The sequence below is a fragment of the Cimex lectularius genome, unplaced genomic scaffold (genome assembly GCF_000648675.2).
Source record: "Cimex lectularius strain Harlan isolate CLEC.00 unplaced genomic scaffold, Clec_2.1 scaffold373, whole genome shotgun sequence".
In the NCBI taxonomy this organism is placed as follows: Eukaryota; Metazoa; Arthropoda; class Insecta; order Hemiptera; family Cimicidae; genus Cimex; species Cimex lectularius.
In genome coordinates this window covers 661-13426 of record NW_019392898.1, presented here as the reverse complement: position 1 = coordinate 13426, position 12766 = coordinate 661, and the positions used below count along the sequence as shown (strand labels likewise).

At 36.2% G+C, this 12766-nt stretch overlaps 1 long non-coding RNA gene across 2 annotated transcripts; it reads right to left on the bottom strand.

The window, feature by feature from the left end:
* Window positions 1-6639: 6639 nt before the first annotated feature.
* LOC106664377 lies at window positions 6640-12226 on the bottom strand. 2 transcript variants are annotated; one of them, XR_001340167.2, is made up of 3 exons: window positions 11150-12226; window positions 9656-11078; window positions 6640-7622 (listed from the first exon to the last, which is right to left on the bottom strand). It is a non-coding gene; the product is annotated as an uncharacterized LOC106664377 (long non-coding RNA). The 2 variants fall into 2 exon arrangements; XR_001340166.2 differs by having other exon boundaries at window positions 10986-11078; window positions 11150-12225.
* Between the last annotated feature and the right edge of the window lie 540 nt (window positions 12227-12766).

The following is a 12766-nucleotide window of genomic DNA, read 5'->3' as shown; positions in this document are numbered from 1 at the left end:
CTACACGGAAAACAAACACTGAGCCCTGAAGATGATCTTAATAAAGATCGAAACGTTGGCATGATAAAGAAAATGTTTTTCTAAAACGTACGTCATACCAAACCGCATCTCACGATCTCCGAATAATCATTGTAAATAATATTGAAGAGTTAAAAAAAATTAAGTTAATTTGTGTTAATCATTATTAGGAGTTAATATAATATTGAGGGAAAAAAAAAGAACCCGTAGTATTACTTTATTTTTACATTGTAAATACGCTTTGTAATTTTTAATTATGTTATTGTTATTATGTTTAATTCATGTAATACTTAATATAGTGGGGCATGATGAACAAATAAAAAAACACACACACACACACATGTACCGGTGTATGTACATACAAGATACAGACATGTATTTTTTTATTTAAAAAAATCTGAAATATATATACGCAAGTTCATACATAACATTGACAAAGGCACATGCGCTGAATAAAGTGTCTGATTGGTACGCAGATAAAAGAAAATACTTAGATGCATAAAATTCGAGGTGTTTCCTATTATCCGCGGTCATGCTTTGTACTTATCCCTCGCGGATAACGATATTCAACTGTAGATTGTTATATGATATACGATATCTAAACTTTGATATATTAAAAGACCAATTTCTTTTATTTTTCCTTTATTTTATAAATGTCATTTGTTACAATTAAATATAGAGAATGAAGAACAATGTGAACTAAAAGTGACTTGGACAAGGGCCGGACTGAATTGTAATTCCAGTAAATATAATATACGGAAGTGGAGTTCCACTCCTTCCGTCCCTCAACATCTTCCACAGCCCCCGACCACCATCCGCCTGCGTTTGAAATAATTCAAAAAGACGAAATAATTGAATGTCCGGGAGGAAATTATAAGGAACCGGGTCAGAGGTAAAGGGTGGAGGGTAGGGTTTATATTAATAATGTAAGGGAATATGTACCGCCGGTGGGACCGGATGATTAAGAGCCTGCAAGGGAGAAACAGTACAATTGTTATTCGGATGTGCTATGTTCTAATTTAAACAAACCGACATCACAGTCTTCCCCGATTTATACCGTACATATTTTAAGCACTGTCTACTTTGTAATTGCTACAATCTACTTATAATACCATTTACAACACTTTACGGACTTCGTTTCCAATGGGAAAATTTCGAGGTTTGATTTGATACAAATCCGATTCTTATCATATGTTCAGTTTGAAGTTTGAAACAATTATTATTCGGAGATCGTGAGATGTGGTCTGGTGTGGCGTAGTTTTTAGAAAAACATTTTCTTTATCGTGCCAACGTTTTGATCTTTATTGAGATCGTCTGTTAAGAGTGCCCTCAAAACATGACAGACAAGAATGACACATCTACACGGAAAACAAACACTTTGAACGCTGAAGATGATCTCAATAAAGATCGAAACGTTGGCACGATAAAGCAAATGTTTTTCTGAAACCTACGTCACACCAGACCGCATTTCACGATCTCCGAATAATCATTGACTAACGATCGCTAAACACCAGGCATTTGAAACAATTGATTACATGAATCTTTACATAAATAATTCATTTTTTTACATTGACCGTCGAAAAATTCTCCCTTATTTCTAAGTAGATATCTGCTTTAAAAACTAGCCTCGAAGGAAACAATGCAGATGTTTTATAGAAAGATATCGAGGAACAGGAAAGGGTAAAGTTATAAATCCAAAAGAGAGACCGTAAGTAAGGAAGTTTGCGCATTGCTAGTGGGACCGCTTCTTTTAACAACCACATTATCCCTGAATCCTTCTCTCTCACTCTCTCTTTCTCCTCAACCGTTTTCTTATTTATCGGGTAAACTTTTTCACTTATTCGCTTCTTCTCGGCGTTGACAAACACTTGAATGTTAATCTTCCTATTGTTTTCGTCCTGAATTCCACTCAAAGTTATGACAGTTAAGTCGAGTGGATGTAACCTGACTACGGTTGAAAGATGCCGTCTGGAAGGAAGATAAATCTGTTGATCTCCATTTTTCTCTTTATTGTATTAAATCTGAGTTGTTTACTTAAATAAGTTGTTAATAATCTATTTGTCCAAATTATATTTACACATTGTTGTTGCAGGTGAGGCTTTATAAATTCCATTACAATCCTTTCAGTTTATCTAGGTTTTAAAAAGCATGCATGCATGGTCAAAAAATTTGATTTTCCTTTGGTTTGTTTTCATAAACGAGTTTCACTGAGCTTCTAAGTACTAATTTTACTGTACCTGCCGAACAAGCTCCTTTTGTCAAATGAATGAAATATGTATATGCTCGTCCACTATAAAATTAGTTTTGCATAATTGCGGGGCTTTGTTCTCAGTACTGCCTGAGATGTATGCACGGACGAAAACTAGACCGTGCGGAATAAAATTAAGCGAATAAGTTTTATAAAATTAAACATTATTTTTATTAACCTTCCAATGGATAAAGGTGTGATATAAAGGTGAAAAAGGAAATTTTTTCTTTGTTATATTGCCCTCTCTTCTTTATTTATTTAAACCTGCGTCAATTGTTGCGCCTAATTAAATTTGATTTCATTTCAGCGCAAAACAAAACAAAATGAACACAAAAATATACATAAAACAGAATAAAGAAGAACTTCTCATTAGTAGTCACTCCTATATATTAGCGTTAATCACTTTTACTGTTATTCACTATCACTTAGGAGGTCGCGAGGCCATTGACGCTTCATCCGTCGGGGACGATTATTTGGAAGGTTTGAAAGGTTTCTGTCATGAGGGTTGATACGAGTGGATAATTGTTTGTGAACCTACTTGTAGAGATTTTTCACTACTTCAAGGATATATTGGATATTAAGGCCTTTGTGAATACTAAGATTGGTACTCAAAAAGGAGCATTGACGATGTTTCGAAGGATTGGATACGTTGCAGGTTGGAACGTTTGGTTGAACCCCAAAGTTTAATGCCAGATGTCCAAATAGGTCTCAAAATAGTTATATAAATTAGACGTTTACTGGTAAAGTCTGTTTTGACTATTTATCCAGCAATTTTTCAAAAAGTCTGAATGGTCTGCTTAGCTTTTGTCTTTTGAATCGCATGTGAGGGTTCGATGTAAGTTGTTTGTCAATGTATAGCTCAAGGTAGCTATATTAGAAGATGGGAGAGGGAGACTATTGTAGTAGATGGGAGCAGTGGTTATTCTCCGAAGGGTGATAGTGACATGTTCACATTTTTGTATGTTCATTGACATCTTTCACTGCTTGAACCACTATGGGCATGTGACATGGCTTTGTAGGTTTCTGGTTGAAATGGCTGGGTCTTTATGGGAACAAAGGATGGCAGTATCATTCGCATAGGTAATAAGGATCGTTTCTGGAAGAGTAGGAATGTCTGCGGTATATACCGTTAGAGGATGGGTTCTAAGATACTTCCTTGTGGTACCCCTGAATCTATGGGTTACCCGGCTATACAGAGTAGCCACTGATGACTTGAAAGTATCTGCCAGATAGGTAGGATTTTAGGATTACGAAGTAGGTAAAAGGGAGGACTTTCTTAAGCTTTCAGAGGAGCCCTCGAGTGACATACCCGATCGAAGGATTCCAAAATTAAAATAACCTGTAAATATGTACACAAAATCTACTTAAAATCTGTTACTTTCTTAACACCGATGGTAAACACTTGGGACATTTTTCCCTTAGCGAAAACAGTAAAGCGTCTAATAACATTTTTTCCGTTCCAAAGACTAATAAACAAAAGACACATGAAAAAACAAAACAGCAGTACAGACATTGAATGGTCCACATTCACGTACACCTTACAATGGGGGTGAGACCATTTAGGTGCCCATTGTGTGGAGAATTTTTATCGGTTACCAGACTACAAAGAACTAAGCCTGCAAAGATAAACCACTACATCCCGAATGATCAATGCTCGACCTTGGCACGGCAGCAGGCCCGGATGGCTGATCCAACTCAAGGCCAAAAATATTTTTAATTGTGTATAGATCTTTGTATTTTCATAATATTCCAATTACCCCGAGGGATATCGAGTCCTCAAAGGTAGTGTGAACGAAGTCTGAGGTGTGATGTAATTTATTAGCTCGAATGTGTCTCTCTGGGGTAGTACGAACGAATTGTGGTATTTGCGTGTAATTTGTAATGGAGGGGCATATCCTCAATTGCTCCGAGGAATGTAGAATACTCTGGGAGAGAGTGAGTGCTGACCAGACTATTACGTTTATTTATTACGTTTGTGCGTATGTGTTTGTTATTTGTGAGGCTAGCAATAGGGTAAACAAAAGAGAGAGTTGCTTACTCTTATATAACGGCAATAAGTTGCCTGGAGAAATAAGAAAAGAAATTAAAAGGCATAAAACGCGATAAAGAAAATGAACAAAACGTTGGAAAATTTCTGGGACAAAAACAGTTAATCGAAAGTTCATACTATAACACAACACAAAAACACATAAACCCAACAATACAAAATGGCATAGTTACACAAAAAGAAAAAATAGCGAAGATAGGCAGACCAGGAAGATTGGAAACTAGCAATCTACTTTTTTTTCATAATTTATTTAAACGTATGTAGCATGATAAACAATGTTTTTTCTTGATTGGAGGGATATTTAAACAATTTATCACTATTATCAGTATTGCTTCCATTATGATCACCTGTAAGTGCAAATGAGTCTGTTATCAGTGAATCATTAAAACTATTTTTTACCAGTATGTTATTACAATCTGTGAAATTTAGGTGAGACCAGTCTTCAAGAGCTGGTTAAAAATTACTCAATTACTTATTATTATTATACTCTATGAAAACGTATTCGTTTTAGTGTCAAACCTTTTCTTTTTGATTGTATCGAATTTCTTCAATGCCAGTTTATAAGCATATCAATCAAAATGAAAATAGGCGACTGATTTTTCCGCTCTCCTGAGTCCTTTTATGTTAGAGGTCGTGTTTGGATTCTGCCAGGTTCATAATTCCAGGTCTGGATAGAGGGCATAAAGGATTCGGAGGTTGGTGCTATGCCAAACCAATCGCCTCGAGGAGTCTGGATAATAATGGAAACCACGGCTCACTTCACCCCTTCGGAATAAAACCGCTCGTGCTCCTTTCATTAAAAAAATAAATATAAAATATAGAATATATAAAAGACTGACAATAGTCGTAATATTATACCGCCTAATTATTAGTTTTGAGTTTTGGGCTTTGCTATTTTTAAAAGGAAGCAGTTATAAATTTGTTTAAAGATCTACCATCAGGACAATTATTGAATTATTTACAATTATCATCATGGCACGACAAAACAGTGAAATATTATATAGAGAAATACAGGAAAATACTCTTACATGAAAAGATTATGTCACAAGGTAGCGTTATATTTTTGGACCCTTTCGACACCTCGGATTTTGTTAACCGTTGCCCAAGTTACAGGTAAAATTATATACTCAAGTCCCAACTGCAGATAGATAATATAACATGACCCATTAAACAATAGTCATGAAAGTTGAGAAAAGTTGCCACTGTATATATCTAAAAAAACGTATTTAATGTATTTAAAGTTGCCTCGGTTACTTGGGTCATACATCCCTCTGCAAAATCAACATCGGTTCCTTAAGCACTTACAAAAAAGTTCATAATTATCCAACTTCGTCAAGATTTCTTTAATTACAAAAGTTTTCCGAATGTTTCGAACGTTTTCTTTAATAATAATTAAAAAAAATTCTAAAGATAGAGTGAAATCGGGGACAGGTGTAGGGATCAAAGGGGTGGGCCACAGGGCCTTCTGCACCTCGACCTGAGTAAAACTATTGAGCTTTTCTATTTTTATAAATCGAAGGCAAGTTGTCTAAGGATTTTTGATTGGATTCGCTGGATACTACTCGGTGGAACCCCATAGTTCCATTCCGTATGTCTAGAGTGGACGCATATTTCTAGTAAATAGTTAAGTTTTGCTGATCAAAACATATTTTGGTCTTAAAAATCTTCGTCTATTCATATCTTAAGTGGTGATTCCACGTCGTACTGCTGTACAGGTTACAGTCCTAAGTATCTGACTTGAGTGGAAATCGATAAATACGTGTTGATGTACTGACTATTTTAAATGTAAATTTACTTAATCGACTTGATTAGACTGATTTGCGAAAATACACTCAAAGGCAAAAACTCTGATACTTGTATTTATTTACCGTAATAACTAGGTACAAAGATTAACAATCGACTTAAAACGTAAAAATGGAAAAAAGGAGGGAAAATTCGAAAGGTTGTAGGTTGAGATGGGGAGTTGGTGTCCGAGTGGATCGAAGTCAAAGATAGCTCAAGTGGTAGAGCAGCGGCGTATTCAGCCGAAGGTCGTGGGTTCGAATCCCGCTCGTGGCACTGACTTTTTCATTTTAACCAAAACTTTACATAAAAATTAATTGAAAGAAGTAATTTGGTCAATAGAGCACTAAGTATAATGGATTTAAAACGTAAACTTAACATTAATAACTTATCGTTTACTTTATAGAGTGCTACTAATCCTTTTATACTCTTTAGATTAAAGATATACAAAATAAGTACAATTTCAACCTTTCCAGAGCCAACTTGTCGAGTGAGTTAATTGGTTTTTAATTTTTTTTTTTTGATGTAACAATAAATTTTAGTATTTTTATTTAAACTTAAACGCATGGTTTTTAAGTCGAGATTTCTCCCGGACAGATGCTTTGATCAAGTCGCGTAGCGACCGTTACATAGCCCAAGGTTTGTTTGCCCCGCTCTACAAAGGTTTAGAGCCACCGTAGGGGTCTTGGTCAATCGTGATGTAAGACGGCTAGAAACGATCGTTTTATTGCTATTCATCTCACTAAGGAGCTGTAATTTAATTGCCTCCTTGTTAGGTAGTCAACTCTAAACGGTCCGTAATGTGAGGGTGAGTTTAAAACCGAAAGAAAGCTTCATGAGAATAGCCTAGTCTCTAGACGTCCCGCATCAGATTCTTTACTAGTGGAGAGGCATCAAATAGAAAGGCGACTATTCGCAAATTAGCGTCTCGCTTGTATATCTGATTAATGGGGAATGGGGTGGCTGTTCTCTTCAATGATGAATGCTTGTTTGGTTTGGGGCAATATGAACCCGTGTGTGGAGAACGCTTTGCTTCATGCGCCAAGCGTGAGTCACAGTCTTTTCAAAAACAGTCAGTTATGACATGGGGTGGAATGAACGTTCATATCCGTACCGAACTGATCATCATACAGAATGGATGCTAGACTGTCATTGAGTTGAATTCTTCTAAAAGCTGTGGTCCCATTCGCTCTATTTATTGAAGACAACTTTGTTTTAATGCATGATATTAAGTAAAGTAGATGATAAAGTATACGAAAAAATGATAAAGTAAATCCACATGCATAGCTTTGCGAGCGGTTCTTTAGTGTAGGATCTTGCTTGTGGCTTTCCTCTCCTAGTTACAAGAATCTACAAATTTAATCTACACCTTCGCATAAAATGTTCTGCGGCCTCCTCCTCTTTCAGGCAAATCTGCACACTGTTTCTTCTGTCTACTGTAATCAGGTACCTGTCCCTCTTAGGCGGCAGTGCTCTTTCAGGAGTCCATTCAGAATCTTGGGTCTGTTGCGGTAGTAATTCGTTAGACTGAAATTAAGAATGAGGAAGTGAGATTTTTATATATATCTTTCTTTACGGAAAATATTTCCATTTACACAGTATATATACATTACAAATTTCATAATAGAGGCAAAAATGGCAAAAAGAAGGAAAATTCGATCCACTCGGACACCAACTCTACCTACGACCTTTCGAATTTTCCCTCTTTTTGCCATTTTTCAAATTGGTGTCCGAGTGGATCCAAGTCACAAGTGGTAGCTCAAGTGGTGGACCAGTGGCATACTTAGCCGAAGGTCGTGGGTTCGAATCCCGCTCGTGGCACTGACTTTTTCATTTTAACCAAAACTTTACATAAAAATTAATTGAAAGAAGTAATTTGGTCAATAGAGCACTAAGTATAATGGATTTAAAACGTAAACTTAACATTAATAACTTATCGTTTACTTTATAGAGTGCTACTAATCCTTTTATACTCTTTAGATTAAAGATATACAAAATAAGTACAATTTCAACCTTTCCAGAGCTGACTTTTTCATTTCAACCAAAAACCTTACATAAAAAGGTTAAGTAATTGAAAGAAGTAATTTGGTCAATAGACCACTAAGTTTAATGGATTTAACGAGTAGAACGAAGTATAGCTTCACTAAAAGCTCCCCGTGGCAACTTCATATGTCACCGAGAATCGAATCCTTGTTACACAACATTTTAAAAATGGCAAAAAGAGGGAAAATTAGAAAGGTTGAAGGTTGAGATGGGGAGTTGGAGTCCGAGTGGATCACGATAGCTCAAGTGGTTAGAGTAACGGCGTATTGAGCCGAAGATGGGGTGGGTTCGAATCCCGCTCGTGACACTAACTTTTTCATTTCAAACAAAACCTTACAAAAGATTAATTAACTAGGTTCATGTTTCAGCAATGTTATATTTGATGATGTGGTTCGTTCTGTTAATATATCTTATTATTTGGTATCAGTTCCATGACTTTCGTGTTATGCATTTTCATTCCAGAATGTTTTATGAAATTTTAATAACGAAAAATCAATTTAACACAAGTTGAAAACCACTCCCCATGTGTAGGATCGTTAATTAAGTCAATTGAACTGCAATATACAATTAAAATGCGAGCAATTACCGTTCCAAGTGTTATGTTTAGGGTTGAGACGGCAAAAGAGGGGAAGAGGGCTTAGGAAAAACACGAGGGCACAACTGTGCATTGAGCACAGGTGTTGGGAAAATGTGCTAATAGATTAGACTGAGTTTGGGAGGAAATTACCCCGGCTGGTTGTATGAGGATCCATTAAGCGCTAATCACGTATGCATTGTTCAACTTGTTCATCCCTTTATTTCCCCCCCCCCCAAAAAAAAAAAAAAAAAAAAAAAAAACAAGATTTCCAACCTGGCAAAAAATCTCAACTGACAACTTTTATGGGATAAAGAGAGTGATTATCGACTGGATAAAATTTGAAAACAAAAATTTTGAAGTGATAATATGGTTTATTTTGTGATTTTAATATTCTTAGTTCTTTAATAGTTTTTCAAATAAGTTTTTGTTTGATGCTTTGGGAAGAAAGTAGTAATTGCGCAATAATTGGAACTGTTGACGGGTCCGAAGAGTTGTCATTATCTGTGAAAATTTGTCGCTTCTGCTGAATCGGGAGATCATTAGGCTGATACCATCATTTACAAATTTCTGCTACTATTAACCGTTCTTATTAATGGATTGTTTAATAGCGAGCAGATAATAATGGCCCTTCAAAGAATGATCCAGGTTTTATTTTATAACGGATAGAAAATTCGTTAATACCCAACTATAAAAACCAAATATGCAGATAGAATAATGCTTATTTGTACATCTTGATCTAGTGTAGTTTATTTAATATTATTTTGATAATACTGGTTAAAAACGCCATCAGATGCTTTTGGAAAAAGTGTCAGACTCGAAAAATAAAAAGACTTGCTGTTTCTTTTTCATACCAACATATCAAGTTTGTCCTCAAGAAAGTCTTCACGCAGATTGCTGCTGAAACTGCATTGTTACTCACATATCAACATCAGCTACTAACCTTCTTAAATCCTTACACAGGGTGTACTTTTTAGATGTCCCGGCTGAATTTCTCTTGAAGAGATAAAGTTATCGAAAAACCAAAAATCACATATTTAATATTTTTTATTGTAGATTTATCTTTACCATTTTTTTTTAAATATTTGTTGTCAAGGTACTTCAGAGCCAGTACAACTTGGAAATTTCAAATGAGAACGTATACTTTTTTACACACTGTTTAAAAAAATGTTTTACACTGAAAAGGATGCCAAAATCAGATTAAATTATGCCACAGAATGCCAGCAACTTGGGATATTAGTGATGACATGGATACTTGATTCGGGGATTTACTTGGGCCATAGACACTAAGCAATCTTTCTCCACAAGCGGGACATCCTCATAGGGTTTCCCCCAAAAGCAGTTTCCGTGTGTCAATCAAGTATGACCTATCCTCAAACGGGTGAGCACGATCCCTTCCTTGCGTTTCAGATACTCGGCGGGCCTTCTCTCAGCCGTGCTTTTGACAAGCAAGTGCTTCTCCTGTCCTTTTATTCCGTTCTTTACTGTTCGTACAGCTTCACAGGACCTGGCCGTGGTGGTTCTGTCTGGTGAGCAAGCCGTCACAGCTTTCGCCTCTTCTTCTGCATGTTCGTCCTCCAGTCCAACGTGCCCAAGTACCCAGACGACCATCACGCTTTTTCCGAGACGTCTCAACTCAGAATACCTAATAGGAGAAGGATGAGAGTGTCCGCCGAAAATCTGTCACGAATAGTCGAAGCCGCCCTCAGGGAGTCGGTACAGATGAGATAGTCATAGCCCCCATTGTCTGGAATTACCCCCAGCGCGTGCCAAATCGCATACAACTTCGCCGCGAACACGCTGCGGTGCCGCAAGAGCGGCCACGAAGTGAACGTGTCTCCTCTTTACACGGCGCAGAACACAACCTCGCACGTCCTAGACCCGTAAGCATAGATGAAGAGAAATAAAATTTCGCCCCTCCTCGATCTGGGTACCAGAAACGCAGCTCGATAGACGTACAGCTGTATACACGATCTGGCTAGTACATTAACATTTTTTTTGGTTTTTCGATAACATCTGATCAAGAGAAATTCAGCTAAAAACAACACCCTGTATATTCCACCTTTGAAAACATAAAAAAGGAAAGATGAAGGAAAACACAAAAAAGGAAATGTATATAACCTAGGACGATGACCTCCTTTTTAAATAATCATCATCATTAATCATAAATAAGTTAATCTTTGTTATGTTTTCGATTAGAACATATGTTGACTGTCCCTGAGCCTATGTTCTTCCAACAAGAAAATTGTATGTGTTTCTTCAGGCATACATACCTTAACGACGCGAAGGCCTATCACATACGCGAGTCTGGCAAGTCATGCGGGTAGATTTTATTCGATTTAGAGAAAAAGTGTTTCTAGAGGTCGCTGTGGTAAAAAAGAAAGAAAGTGAGAAGAAAAACAGAATACAGGGCAAATAAAGTTTATTGATAATATACCTTGATAATATAACAATTCGTTTTGTATCTATCTTAAAAATCAATTAAACCTATTTATTATTACAACTTTGAAAATTGATTACATATCAGATGTTTTTATTTTTGGAATAAAAAGCAGTTGTTGTAATGTGTTGTAATGTTTGGAAGTCTTTGAAATTCTCCATTGTTTCGAAGGATGGAAGTTGAATATGCAGAACGGCATCCAAAAGTTTACCTCGTTCTGTCCACAATTCTTCACACCGTTGCTACGATCAATTCGTCGACGGCGGTCTTCGTACATTTCAGGGTGTCTTACAAGATGGCCAACTCCTATTTCGATAGATTCGGCTACAGTTTCAAATATCTCGTGACTTGGTGTAATACTTTACAGATGATCTACTGTGCGTTTGCGTTGTCCATGGATATTTTGAGGATAGTTAAAAAACTTCCTGACACTCCGAAGAATTTGGCGAAATTTCAAGGTTACATGAGATCCAGTGTGACGTTTCCCTTAACAATCAGCTCAGGGTGTACTTTTTGGCTCTTTTACATCTCGGTGGCAGCCAGTCAATATTATTACAACGGGCAAGAAAAGCTTCCTCTATGGCTAGTGCACATATGTACGACCAACGAGATAATTTTACAAATCATCGACATCGTGATATGTAAATGTCCGTCTCCGAACGCATCGTATTGTGCCATAATTATTTTCGCGTATATTCTTTTATATACCATATGGGTTCTTACAATTAAACACGTAACCGGAAAATGGGTTTACCAATTCTATTCGAAATTCTCAGTTGCTAAAAAAATCCTGGCCATATTGCTGTGCTACTTATCGGTGAATGCTTTTTTCTTATTTGGAAGAGTTTTAAATAAATCTTTATGGGAAAACAATTACACTCCTTCGGCCAAGGGCATCGTGCTTCGACCTGCCAAAGGAGAAATTAGAGAATATTCTCCATGATATCTCCTACAACCATGATGAAGATAAAACCAATATAAAAGTGTTCAATGATGAAATTAAATTTTCAAACAGTTTTAAACGTTTTTTAATTTAAATCCTAACGAATTTAATAACCTTATCGCCAACTTAATTGGTCACACAGCTTTTTTAAATTATCAGTATTCCGTATGATGATTTTGAATGGCATTAATATAATTTTTCTTATCGAACATATGATACGTATTTAAACTCCATATTGATGCCTTAGATTATCCGTTAATTCCAACAAAACTAAATATATTTATATTTTTAAAACATTGTACAATGCATTAGTTTCTTGAATTTGTAAACATTAGACTTTAAAAAGATTATCTTTCCATAATCATATACAGTTAAAGGAGGCGTCGGTAGCCGCAAAACATAAGGCATTGACACGGCCTTCATCATTGTCTAGGGTTCGAACCCAGGTGTAACGAACTTTTTTCCAAACACCTGCACCCCAGGGTTTGATATTACGTCTGATGTTGCGAACCGTTGTAAAAAAATAAGTAAAAAATCAAATCAAAAATCAGTCAGTTGATTGTTGAGAGAAAAGTGAAATTTAGTATCCTAGTGCCTCATGGCAAAGACAAAGTATGACATGTCTATTATACAAATAAAAAATATTTTTACCCCAGGCTATTATCTGACTG